Source organism: Oryzias melastigma, linkage group LG12 (assembly GCF_002922805.2).
Source record: "Oryzias melastigma strain HK-1 linkage group LG12, ASM292280v2, whole genome shotgun sequence".
Taxonomy (NCBI): Eukaryota; Metazoa; Chordata; class Actinopteri; order Beloniformes; family Adrianichthyidae; genus Oryzias; species Oryzias melastigma.
The window spans coordinates 17,702,737-17,717,509 of record NC_050523.1 but is presented as its reverse complement, the minus strand read 5'-3'; positions in this window follow the sequence as shown (position 1 = coordinate 17,717,509).

Below are 14,773 nucleotides of genomic sequence, written 5' to 3'. Positions count from 1 at the left end.
GCAGAGTCAGCGACGGCCGATGAGAGTCCGGAGGCGGCTGGCGAGAGCACGGACACGGCCGGCGAGAGCCCCGAGGCGACCGGCGAGAGCCCGAAGGCGGCCGGCGAGAGTCCGGAGACGGCCGACGAGATTCCGGAGACGGCCGGCGAGAGCGACAGGCGCAGAGTCAGTTACGGCCAGCGTGGACACGAGGGTAACGGGTGCAGAGTCAGTGGTCAGCAGGCCTCAGGCGGCGGCGGATCCGGGACCACCAGTGGAGCTGGGCGTGATGCGTCCGGGACCACCAGCGGAGCAGGGCGTGATGCGTCCGGGACCACCAGCGGAGCGCGGTGGCGGCGGCGGCGCCCTCTCTTCGGGACCGGAGGAGAGGATGCGCGCGCCTCTGAGGCAGCCCTGGAACGCTCTGCCTCCTGGCAATAGCGCTCCAGGCGGGCCATGTCCCGCTCCACCGGATCCCAGAAGAGAAGCTCTTCCTCCGGGGCGTCCATGGCTTCCTCGACCTGGTTGCTGGATCCTGGCGTTGGTGAAGCCTTCTGTAAGGGTCGGACAGATGAGGCTGAGGCGTGTGGATCCAAGTGCAACCAGTTTATTTTAGGTGAGGGCAGAACTAAGGCAACGGGGGAAAAATACTAAGAGAGAGTTGGTAAAGGGGTCGGGAAAAGGTAAGGCTTCACGGTGAGGAGTGGGGCGAAGGCAGGTTAAATAATAGGGGACTGATGAGCAAATGAAACACAGGTGCTGGTGATAACAGGTGAGGGAGGCTCCAGGTGAGGACTGGGGAAGGTGGCGGAGGGAGGGAGTTCCAGGCTCATCATGACAATTAACCTTTGTACTCTAATGGGGGATTGACGTGTTGTAGTGTTATGGGAATGATAATTAAAGAAACGTGGTTCTGGACCGACAACCCAAGAAAGGCAGTGAATCAGAAGCTGTTTACATTCGGGTGTCGATCCAATATCAATTTGATCCCGGTCAATATTGCCGATATCAATATCAATATCGATATTTTTTGTAACTGCGAAGGATCTTCTTTTGAATTGTTTTTGATTGCAGTAAATGGTTTTTTGTAAGTTTCCCTTTTTTGGTGATTTAATAAACATAAAAATAGAATTAGGACAATATTTTCAATTAACTGGAAAATAGTTTATATATATATAAGGGGGTTTATCAAAAGAAATTACAGTCAACCCATTTCACATATGAGCAGAGTCAGTTGTTCCACTCTACACTTCCTTCAAACCTTTGCAGCAATTAAGCTAATGAGCCATCAATAAACAAGCATGCCTGATTCAGAGCTGTGTTGTCCTCACAGTCTAATGGATGACCAGACCAGAGTTCTGCTTTCCTTTTTTTTATTTTACCTTTGACGTCTGCTCAGCAGCCGTTACATTGGTCACACTTGTTTAGCTGAGTATTGATTTATTCAATTACAAGGTAGCAGCACCACCGGGTAAGTCACGAGGATCTAGACTTAGATGTAATTGTAGTCATTTAGAAAACACTGCGACCAAACCGACTTACAAATGTGGATTATAAAAAGCAAAAACTGTCAGCCAACACATTATAGATTCAGCCCTGTAGAATTCAAGCATCTCAACCGAAATTAATTTCTATTTGCTTAGGTTTCCCATAGTTCTAACCACTTTGTGAAATGACAGAGCAGAAAATTTGAGTGTAAAAGGATTATTGTCCTGTTAGATCATCAAGTTGACCAATTAAAAATGAGTGAACAAGAGCATGAACATAAACTGAATGGTAGGGTTTGATTTTTATGATCTTGTTTTTCTTTCTGGAACTGGAAGACGTTTTTTTCTGGCAGGTTGTTGATAAAAATCACACCCACGTTTCCGGCAGAATTTGCAGGAACAACCGTTTCCAGAGTATTCTACATCGAGGAGGAAGCTGTATAAGGGCGGGAAAGACAAGGACTTAAAGTGTTTTAGAGATTGAGTTAAAACGCATCTCCAACAATATTTTGATATATTTTAAAGTGTTCCCAGTGGTCTAATAATTATGAATACTCTTTTTTTTTTTTTTTTGGCCAAAAAAAACAAAAACAAATCTGTGTTGTTTTCTAGGATATAGTTTTTGCAGAGCGGCAGGAATTTGTGAGAAATTCCAGGACATTCTCACTCCCCATTCTTCATGTATGGACTTATAGTTCGGGCCTCCTTCGCCTAATTTTTTGACATTTTGGGTGTCCACAACTTGTTTTCTGACACGCTGACTGTTTATTTTTTGACATACTGGGTTTTCCCATTAAATCAAAGGTTCTCGACCATTGGTAAGCGAGCACAGTGCTGTGTGCAGTACGGGACGCAATACGGGGCGCGGTACAGTACGTAAAAATGGTACTCAGTTAGGGTACCAGTCCATGACCCAGTTCTGGGTTAGGGGTACCCCGGTTCACATCCCAAAGGCTGGGGACACCTGATTGGAGTATGCATTTTTTTCCTGTTTGTGGCCCGGTACCAAACGGCTCTCGGACCGGTACCGGTTTGCCTGCAGATTGGGGACCCCTGCTTCTATGGAAACAGCCAGTGTGTCAAAAAAACAACGAGTTGTGGACTCTCAAAACATAAAACAGTGACGGGGGCTCGAATCATACGTCCATATATGACGAGTTGGGATTGAGAACACCTTGGAAATTCGCCTCTAAGTTGTTGACAGGACTGTTACCACAGAATATATAATATGTATATACATATACATACAGTATATATATATATATATATATATACCACTGACAGTGTTTCAGCAGTATGTATACAATAGGAACAACTGTTTGAGGGAAAGATAAAGCTCAGAAACATGATAAAGGCTGAGAAAAGACGAGGCATAGAACAGAACCCTGTGGAACACCAGTGAGAGATGGATTCCTGCTTTATAGTCTTTCTTTTCAAGTTGCCCTTCAAGATCTCAGGAAATAAATAAATTAAAATTTAAATCAAATTTAGTCAGAATTTCTTTGTTTCTTTTTTAAATCTCCATAGAAAATACAAAAAACGTTCCAGTTTGTGGAGTAAGTAAATGAATTGTGTGCAGAGTTTGTTCATGTTGGTGTTGAATACACAACTTTCTTCTTCCGTACAGTCTAAAGATTCCAAAAGAACTGGCTGCACAAGGGTGCAGAAAAAGGCCTTGAAGAAACAAAATGTAAGCGTCATCTATCCAATTTCCAGCATCACTTCTTCCCGATCAGGGTCACAAAGGTCCACCATTGTCTGCCCCAGCCAAACGATACAAAGGAACTGTACAATCTCTGTTCGTGGTTTTGGTCTGCCGGAAGGCTGCCAGGACAAAAACAAAAGAAACAGCAGTGGAAGTATGTAAGGACATGTTTTCACAACACCTGAGTGAAAATAAAAAATGAACATCTGAATAAATAGTTCATCATATGATCAAATAAAGAACATAGAAGTGTATTGAGAGTAAGATATTTAAAAGAAATGATTTAAGCGTTTTCAGGACTTCTTTTTGATGCCTGTTCTGTCCTAAAGACTAACCAAATCCTCCCTCCAACTCGGAGGTCAGGGTCCTCTGACAAAAAGGTGTGGATTTCCAGCTTCAGGTTGACACTGATTGGTATCACAGGAGGCTGGTCATGACTGAGCTCAGACGGGAGCAAAAGGTTGACAAGCAGACACAAGTGCACAGCATCCTCAGTGATGTGGAAGCTGTACCCGTCTGTCTTACGGGGGAGATGAAAGCTGAAACGCAGGGCTAAGCTGTTGATTTACCTGTGAGTGAAAGAATGGGGGCATATTTAAAATCATCTTCCTGTGAAGGGTCACTGGGTTCCACACTCAGGAAGAAAAGAAGGTGAGGACCAAAAAACACATGTAAATAAATCATGTGGTACAGACAAAAGCTGTGCTTTCACTCCTTCCTGCACAAAGTTTTTCTTTTGTACCGGGAACACGGTGCAGTGAAACTGTGAGCCCTTCATGCATTCTTTAGACTGAGGCTGCACACATCTCAAGCAGATCACACCTAAAATGGTGAAGTGGAGTTGGATTTATAAACAAAAAAAAGTGTAGACATTTTTGTTAATAGCTGAAATCATCCAAGTGAAAAAAAAAAAAATGCAAAGACAAAGCCCAATCTTTTGCTTTTCGTGTAGAGTTGACCCATGCATGTGACGTAAAACAAAGACTTCCTGGATGCAGAAAGATCTGAAGACATTTCAGCAGTTTTTCTGCATCAAGACTCACTCTGTAGCTTCTCAAACAGCTTCCAGAGGAAGATGCTTCTGACTTGCAGAACAGAAATCAGGCAGCATATGCTGCTGAAATGAGAGTGAGTCAGCATTATGTATATAGTAGGAAAAATTGTTTAAGGGAAAAATAAAGTTTAACAATATAATACAGATTCAGAAAAGAAGGGGACAAAAAACAGAACCCTGTAGAGCACCAATAGGAGTTGGGTTCTTCCTTAGTGTCTGTATATTAAAGTTGTCCTTCAAGATCCCAGGAAATGTCTTTTTTGTGAAAAACAAGTTAAAACTCCAAGAAGTTGTGCATGGGCTGCTGATTCTACCTTTTCTGTTTGTTTTATCTCCATAGCAACCATTTAAATGTTTTATCAGCTCGGGGCAGCAAAAAGGTCTATGCAATTTGAATTGGCAAAACTGAAATTTTGGATTACCTTGGCAACAGAAGTTTTTGTTAACCACGCCTACAATCCTAATATGTTCATATCCAGCGCATACTCCCTTCATACTCGTTATATATGGACGCATGATTTGGGCCATCTTTGCATCTCCTTTTTAAGTTTTGGGTGTTTGTTTTTTACGTGATAAAGATTGTTTGAACAAAAAGGTTTTTTTCCATATTGTGTGAAAACATGAAAATAATGAAATGTGACGGTTTGCGATAATATGGCCACCAAGCCGTAACCCATGTGGCCATCCCATTTAGATTTCCAAACATTCTTTGGATATCCTTAACGTGTGTTATGTTTTCACGTGTTGATGTTGATATATTTTATACACCATATGAGATTTTGACAGTTTCTCCTACTGTGATATCATCTTTTTTTTTCTTTCTTTTTTGGGGGTATTGGTGAGTTTTTGAATATATAGCAAGAGGGACATTTTTACTCAAAGAGGCATTTAGACAAAAAGATTTATAAAAATAATACGGTCCTTGTAGTCCAGTTATACTTTAGGCCATAAACATTAAAACCACAAAAGTGTAAAAATGTCCTAAATGAGCAACTACAGAGTCAGAACCTCCTTAAGTGAAAAGGTTTTGGTATCAAAGTGACTAGATGATCAGAAGACATCGTTACGCTCACAACATTTTTTTTCTAAATAATCCAAAAGTCTCTGAAACCAAAAGCCTCATCTGCCAAGAGAAAATGGAAAAAAATTCCGGCCAAAGCTTACCTCCTCATCTGTCAAAGACAGTGGTGCCGGCGGGCAACAGCGGTGCCAACATAACTGGCACGGTTCCATCTATCGATCGTCTCCTTCCTTATGGAAGTATCATACTGCAGCAATGTGCAGAGGAATTTCTCTGAATCCAGAAAAAAGGCATCCTGTGTGAAAGGATCCTAACACAAACCCTCTGGTGATTGTCGTGCCTGTGAGGTAGGTGTCCTGTTGCTACAGCTGTGGTCAAAGATCAAAATCGGAGTTGTCACTATAAATCTCTCAACACTCCATAAACTTCATTTCAATTTGGCATCTTTTTTCCTGAGGACATTATTTGTGAGGTTTGTGCCCTTTAGTTTGCTCCTCTTTCTTTGTTTTCAGTCGTGTTTTCTTTATTTCTTGTCGTTTTCAGGTTTGTTGTCGTCTCACCTGGTTTCATTTGATAATCACCCTCAGCTGTCTCCAGTCCATCATCCTCAGGGTGTTTACGTGTCTAGTTTCAGTTCAGCTTTTGTCAGGTCATTTGCTGTTTTCATCCTTTTTGTTTCTTTCTTAGGCTCACAGTTTAATCTTTCACATTTTAGCTTAATTTTTTTAAAGTAAGGCATACAAATCTTCATTGGTTACTCTGTGTAGAAGTGAGTGTGTACCCTCAAACTGGCTGTCCCCACCTTTGCCAGGATAGTAGGACAGTAGCCAGGATAGGCTCCAGCAGGCTCATGACCCCAAAATGTAAATGGATGGATCGATAAATATGACAGAAAATTTTGTACAACCTTTACATGTTTGGAGCATTTTGCTCAGTACTCTTGCAGAATAATGTGAACACTGTGAGGATAATGAAGGGGCTTTTCTTCTATACATACTAAACATTAAAAAAAAAAAAAAATCTTTGGTAAAGCACACATAGGCCTTAATTTCTGCTTAGGAAGATGAAGCAGCAGAAGCAGATGGGGCATAAAACAACAATACACCCATGAGGACTGACTTAATAAAGTGAACCCCTTCTACTATAGGGGTTTAGGCTTATTTACAGAACACCAGCAGCTGCCCTCCTCTCATCCCACACATACCGTATATCTAGTGTCAAATGAAACGGCCGTCTAGTGAGACTTTAGTGTTAGAAAGCAATAACATCGTATGCTTCAAAAGCTCCATTTTGAGAGGAAATTCCCGTCTTGATGGGCGAAGGCAGGACACATCCTGGGTAAGACACCAGTCTGTCACACTAATTATGACTGAGAACATTTTATATTCAGATCTTTTCTCAAAAAGGTAATTGAGAAAGTATTTTAATCAAAGTTGTCATCAAAAAAGCGGTTTAATACATCTTCGTTGAAACTCCTCTTTCCTCATCAGTAAGCAAATATCATCTTTTGTTTATTAATGGCTTGTTCGGTTATAAATTTGTGTCATTATAAGTGACATTGATAAAAATGATAAATTTTTATGATTATATGCTGGATTTTTTGTATAAACCTACAGTCATCAGGACATAAGAAACATATAAGGGAGTTTAAAGCAGTCCAGTTACTGTACAACAGTAAACAAAAACACTTTGTGGCTCAAAAAGCTTCTTTATTTACCTTTGTGGTTATAATAAATAATATTGTAAACAGTATTGGGAATTATTAGTAGTTTATTACATAATTTATTTAACATTTGGAATATAAATAATATCTTCTACTGCAGGATATTGGGTCTTCTGGATCCATAGAGGGTCCAGGGATTCAATGTCAACATGAAACATTTAAAATGTTGATGTTCTTTGTGATTTACACCACTAAATGATTACATCATCAATGTAGAAAAAGACAGATTAGACAAAACAATAAAGCTTATGTAAAAAAGACACTCAAAAACTCTCTAAAAAATCCAAAAGGATGCATCAAAAGGAACAATTTCAAAATATTTTAAAATTTATATTCTCTGTTTGAACACATAAACATTTTGTTTTTCTTCTCTTTTTTTACCCTAAAAATCACAAAACATGCGTAAATCCCCCAAAATATTTGAAAGTAACAAAAAACAGTCAAATGAAAGTATGTTAAATTAAAGAAAATTCATATAGTATAGTAGTATATTGATAGGAAGGCTGTTTCTAAAGCAGAGTTTTGCTTTTCTGCATGAATCCAGGAAATGCAGACAACAGAGTCTGTGTAACATTTATGTTTATGAGCCCACCTTCATCCTGCACCTTGAACAACATCAGAGCAGAGCAGAGCAGCAAGGTCAAGTTTGATACTCCCCAACAAAATTATTCATTTCATTAAAGGTCACATGGACAAACCAGGCGGATGCTGGAAAATTGTTTTTAGACAGAAAGGACAAAAAAAAAAAATCTCCTTTTCTTGTTAATTGAGAAGCACGATGGTGTAAGTAATGACAGATCTGATATTTTAGAAACAGGAGCAGTTCTGCTGGAGATGCAAAATGAAGACACAAGTTGAGTTATTAGAGAATGAAAGAAGAAGTTAGTCATTTTGAACAGTTTAGAATTAATCAGGTGAAACAAATATGAAGGAACCTTTAAAATGAACGAAACTTGTCAGCAGGGGGTTCATGTTCAGACAAAGTGTAATTCTATGTTCACACCGGGGACAAAAATGCACAAAAAGGCACATTTGAGTGACCAATTTTAATGTAAAAAGTCCATCTAAATGGATGTAAATTTGGACAAACTCTCACATTCACACATCGTTACTGAAGTTTACATATCAGTAAGAATAAAAAGTAAGTTATATTTGTCTTTGAAACTTTTAAGCATATTACAACCGTCAAGTTTTGGAAGACCATAGAAAAATCATCAGAAACGATTAAGGGGTTTTAACTCTTCAACAACCAAGCATTAAAATTTCTGCTTGGAGTTTTCTACTCTTTTTAAAAAAGAAAAAAAAGTCCTACAAATGTGTGTTTTTGCTCCTTTTTCAAGAAGACATGGAATGTTTATAATATATCATCATTTTAGAGTGTTTTTTTATTTCATAATAGTGTTGGACCAATTCAAACTGTAACAAAAAACACAAAATCAGAATGTGATTTTTAAATTTTTAGAGAGAAAAACAGTGGAAATGTACATGAACAACAGATTTTGTTTGTTAAAACCTTCAAATGTGTCCAGTATCAAACTGTTTACAGCAAGATTTTGTATTTTTCTCTCTAAATCTACAAAAAACCAATGCACAAAATGTAAAAAATATCTACAGACGCTTTGGTCACACAGGGCAGTTCTGTCCTCCTTGGCTCCTCAAAGGTTTTGGTGATGCTGCCAGTGACAGTCACAAGTTCCACACTTCCCGAGAGAGTTCTAGGTGGAGAATTTGCAGCATCAGTGGGAAAAGGTTGGACACCTGGGATGAACCTCAGTGGACGAGGATCTCCATCGCATGGTTCTGCACCTCTTCCACTGTTGATGATGTGGTGAGCAGCTTTGGTCTCTGACCACATCACCTGAACCTCCAGCATCCTCACGTTTTCTCCATCTTTGGTCCTCCAGCATCATCAGCTCACAGCCTCTCACAGGAAACTTAAAGAAAAATAGTTTTCATTTATTGTGATATTTATTTTCTGAACAAATGTTAAAGCGTGCTTATTTTATATTTATAATTTAAACACCCAACACATGCTTGGTGTGTACGTAGTGTTACACATGCTCACTCAAGCCACCACTTTTAATGAAAAGTCTATGTAAATGTATATTAATGCTCATTTTGGACTTCTCCACTCAAAACTCTTGCATTCACGTGTTGCCTCCACGTGTCGCTACGCTAGATTTAAGTCTGTTTTGGGGTACAAAACATGCTGACTCTAAATGCACAGCAAAAGTTAAACCAGTTGACCTTTGACTAATCAGGGACTTGGCTTTGATACTGACATAGTGTTCTTTTCAAAACACGGAAGTACCAACTAACTTGATCACAATGGAAATATTAATAATTGAATTACATGACAATATGTCTTTTTATATAAAATCCTGAGGTAAGATTTGCAGCGTTTTGACATCAAGCCTCTTCCAACTGTGAGAATATCCAATAGGATCAGGTAGCAACAGTCCAGTCTGAACACCATATGCTAAACAATGAATGTGGGTTCTTGAACACATGCCTGTTGTGTACATAGCTTAATATTTCTGAATGAGTTCCTTATTTTGATTTCATATGATAATTTACTTTAAAAGTCCATTCTAATCCATCCATCCATTTACTTAAACCAACCCTTGGGGTCACGGGGTTGCCAGGGCTAACCTAGCTACAGTTGGGTAAAGGTGGAGTAAACCAGAGCCAGTCCATTGTAATTCCAAACTGAAATCCATAACCTCTGACACTTCTGTTGCCTCTAGAATCACTTGTACGACAGTAAGCAGCAGAAAACCATCCAAACCTCACCGAATGCCTTTGCTTACTTGTGAATTCAAAGTTTGTCTAATAGGAGCTGCAGCCTTGAGTGTGTGCTTGTGTGAGCTCTGCCTTCACCTGCAACTCGATTAAGTTTCTGGAGGGGGAACCGAACCATGCAGGATTTTGGCAGGTGTTCGAGGTGAGTTTCCCAGACTTCACGTGATGGCAGAGCGACAGGGAGGCAGACGCGCGACGGCGCCCAGAGGATGAAGACGGACACATGACACAACGGAGACACAAACACAAATGGATGCTCAGTCATGTTTGGGTCGGGCAGGTGTGCCGACTTAGCCGGCGGATGGAGATGTGAAATCCGATTAGGCTGCATGCAGATACCTGGGAGCTATGGAAATAAAAACAGACAGTTGTGGGAAACAAAAGTTGTCGTGAAGAATTTTCCCTGAGAAGAAAAAGTTTTCAAGAAAAGTAATGCTGATCAGTTTTGATCTGGTGAAAATGTTTCTTTTGACATAATAATACATCAAAAATGAGCTTTTGTCACACAAATAAGGTATTTACTGATCAAGAATATAATGTGTGCTCAACAACATTTTGATCTATTCGAGATCAAAATATTCTATAAAATATAAATCTATGTTATTCAAAGATTCCGATTAATGTGGAATATAGAATATGCAAGCATTTTGTGGATTCTATAGCTGTATTTTTTTGCGTTCATCATATGGTTTCCAATGAAACTGATAGTCAAAACTGACTACGTTTCTGTGTTTCCTAATCATGTTTAGTTTCTATCCCTTCAAAATGAAAAAAAAAACTATCAATGTTGTTTTCTTTCAATTTAAAAATAAATGGTTGATGTCAATCAAAAAACTCTCGAAATTTTTAAGATGGTTGCAAAATCTAAAAAAAAAAAGTTCCTTTTTCTTTGAGGTCTTTGCTGGAGTGTCAAGCTGTTTCACAGAGTTCTAGTTTTGGTTTCTGTGAATCAGAACGGGCAGAATCTCACTGGGATAGAACTGAATGTGACATATTTTTTAAAAAGTTTAAGGGGAATTTAAAAAAAAATCCGTAAGTTTTAGAAAATATATTTTTTTGGGAAAATCTTGCAATATTTGTGCTCAGAGTGTATCACAACAATATGAACGTGGGTCAGAAAGCTTTCCACAAATCCTAAATGACTTTATGACAGTGAATGATCAATGATCAAAACAAAACATATATTTTACTGCATAACAAGTTTAAAGGAAAAATCAACCCATACAGTTATTATTTCATGAAAAAACTGTTTTATCTTATAGTTTTGGGTTCAGCAAATTTGATGCAGGTCAAAAAAGAAAACATTCAACACAAACAGCATTCAGTGTAAACCCAGCATTAGCTTTTTAGCATCTGGGCTTTAGCTCCAGTGATTACATTCTTTCGACTACCGTAAATCTTTAACCTTTTATGCATTTAACCTAATTCCAAAGGATTCTGAGGCAGAGAAAAGCAGATTTGCACTAATATGCAACACTTTACAGCAGTGAAGTGTTTACACAGTATAAATCAGCTCTTTATGTCACCGTCATTCGACACTTTACGTTAGCAATTTGTTGCATACTGGCGCAAAGCTTCATATTTGATTTACCTTGATCGAGTAAATGGTTGGAAAATTTTATATATGTCACAGAGTTTGTGTTATTTCAGTGTTGCTAGCTCCCTCTTCTGTGTTAAAGGGTCAAAACGTTTTTTATTTTTTTTAAGCCAAATCCACCAAACTCTCAGTCCTGACGAAGCATTTTTAAATGCCATCGCCTACCAAGCATGATCTGTAGCTCTTCATAGGAAGAGTTCACCTCATGGAGGCTTCCTGCTGGATAATCCAGCATCTTTAAAGTTCAAATCATGCAAATTAGCAAGACTTGTTTCAGACGGTCATCAGATTCACACAAATATGGGTTTGCACCAGGTTAGGATTTTAAGTGTAGGTGTGTGTGCCAAGCTTGCATTACCTGAACTAGTTACTTATATACTGCAAGAAGGTCACAGTGCTAAATTGGTCTCCATGGTAACCAGGTCTAAATTCACTTCAGTCTAATACAGCATAAAAATATAGGAAATGGGCGAGTGCATGTTATCGTGTCGACGTGGACCAGGATTTCTGCCAAATATTTACAGTTTGTGCGGAAATCCTGAAGGTCAAAAGGAGTTCACGCTCCTGCAGTCAAAGCAGACCCAAGAAAACGACTCATTACGGCGCGTCTGACAACCGAAGTCATTCTTCATTACAAGACGGTCTCTCGGGGGCATATTTAAAGCTGTGATATTAGCCCTGTTAGCCTCAGTAAGTGAGCTAAGAGTTCTTCGTCATTAAGAAAAAGCGTCACATGAAGGATTACTGTCATGTGTGGAAAGAGCCCTGTTGTCAGAGGGGAACATTTCCTAATTAAAGCAGTTAAATTAAAGATGTTTTTTTTTTTCCAGAGTAAAAATGTGCACAATGTCAATAATAAAAAGAACTGCTTGAACATAATGAGGGAAACGAGTACAAGGATATAGAGAAGATAGATTTCAAAAGCAGGAAATGTGTCAACTGGGCTGCATTTATTTTCCACAGTAAATTTCCACGTTTGTGTGACTGAAGTGTTTCCTCTTCAAGAGCTACACTGAGAGGCAGCTCATAACATTTGAAGTTTCATGGGTAAAGCTCTTTTATAGTGATGACTCTTCGACACATTTCTCAATTCTTTTGATTCATTTCTTCATAATTTATTCCTGTTCACTCATAAAGCCTTCTCACTTCATTATTCTCCCTTTAAAGTCTCACTCCCATCATCTTTTGATCTTTTGTAGAAGTATTTAAATTTGAGCATTTTAATTTTAATCATGCCGTTTTTAGCCAAAATTTAAAAAAAAGAAAAAAAAAACTGACAGTTTTTTGGACATAATTTCTGCACTTCTTCACTTCTGCGTTCTGGGCGGGACTGTTGACATGGAGCAACCCCGCCCCTCTTCCCATCCAGGTTACTGAGAGCTCATGGTGGGGAGATTGTGTCCCACATAGAGCATTTTTTACAACTAATATTGGGTCTTTTTTATATTTGTCTGTCTGCTCCTGATTAGTTGAATAAAGAAGTACTCATAAATATACAGAAATGGTTCTTCAGACATATAGAAAAGAATAATTATTCTAAGTGTTCAGACTATTAGCATTACATTTCTGATAGCGTGTGATTTTGAGAAGGATTGTTGGATGTATTCATTGGTCATTTTAGAATTGTTGATGTTGAAGATGAGTTTTAGACATTGAAGGCAAACCATTTTTATAAATAAACCTTGGCTGGTGGACTTGTTGGTTGGTTCACTTTTTTGCTTTTGGCTAGTTGGTTGGTTGAATACATTCTTGATTGGTGGGTTGGTGGGTTGGTGGGTTGGTTGTTTGAATGGTTGGTCGGGTGGTTGATTGATTGGTTGGTTGGTCGGTGGGTTGGTTGATTAGTTGGTGGGTTGGTTGGTTGGTGAGTCGGTATGATGGCTGACTGGTCGGTCGGTGGATTGGTTGGTTAGTTGGTGGGTTGGTTGGTTGGTGGGTTGGTTGGTTAGTTGGTGGGTTGGTTGGTTGGTGGGTTGGTGGGTTGGTAATTTGGCACACAAATATGTGTGGTTTCAGTGGTTTCAGGGTCAGTGTAGCTTGAAATTTCATTTATGGTAGTTCCAGCTTGATTTGTTAAATTATTTTAACCAATAAAAGAGCTTTTATGTCTAATTATTAATGCCAGAACTCCTAATTTTAATGACCAAATTAGTAATTCATAACCTTCCTTTTTGTTCAGTTTAAGTACCTGGTTTTGCAAAAACTTTTTCATTAGCAGAAATGGTTTTATAATGAAAATTTGACGAATAAATTACCATGTAATGGAACTGTGTTGAATCAGAAGTCAAATTCAAATCAGATTGTGAACATATGAACGGATTATTTAGTATTTCCACAGTGATGCTCAGTGATGCTCAACGTGTCCAATTGTTACTTTTTATATTTCAGATATGTGGTTATAATGTTATTAAGTCAAAGATGTTACATGTCCTGCTGAATTCCTATTTGTCACTAAAATGAAACTGAGGGTCTTTGAATCGGTTTCTCTTTTGATTCTGGTCTTTATCTCTTCATTTACCTTCACTTCCATCAGAGTGCTCTTCTCCCCTCTTTCCCTTCAGCTCGCCTAAAGCTTCTCATTCATCCTCCGGCCCAGAAAAACCACCAACCTAAAGCTCATCCTCTTTCTCAACCTCCTTTTATACGATTTGAGTCTGGTCTGGATGGAATCGATTGAAGGCAATGATGTCCCAGAATCCTTCACTTCCACCCAGGAAAATACTCCCTCATTCACCTGCGTCAGAGAATTAGCCAGTCCTTTAGGAGGAGCTGCTTTCAAATGAGGAAGTTCAGGGATGAGATTCAGCTCGACACCTTTTGACCTTACGATGACCACTAAGGAGCGTTTATCATTGTGGGAAGTTGACTTCCAATAGGATGACCTCATGAATGGGCTGTACCATTTGCCTCTTGAAGGTCTTCATTGACTACTCCATTCTTTGTTTAAAGATATAGATAAAAATAGAGCAATAAACTGCTAAAACTTTTAAAAATGGAAGTCTCACTTTCTCAGAATTGTATCGGCTGCAGTTTGATCCAAACAGACAGGGAACTTTTTCTTCATTAGAAGATGGATTGACTTTTTATCTGCCGTTTTTCAACTAGACTGTGATACGACACAAAGAGACTCACACACACTCATTCAGGGGGTTGTGCTCCTCTGGTTGGGTGGGTGTACACACTCAACACACAAACATCTTAACCAGAACTATATCAACATATTGAAGGGCTTCTTATACTAAAGGAAGGCTTTTTATACTTTTATACAATGTTACACGTTTATACTTTGCTATAAACACATTGATGAAGGCGTTTTAATAAACCCACATGGAGCTCAAACCAGTCAGGAGACGCTTCAAGGATCTAATCAGTACTTTTCCACTGAAAAACAAAGCTGTAAATGAT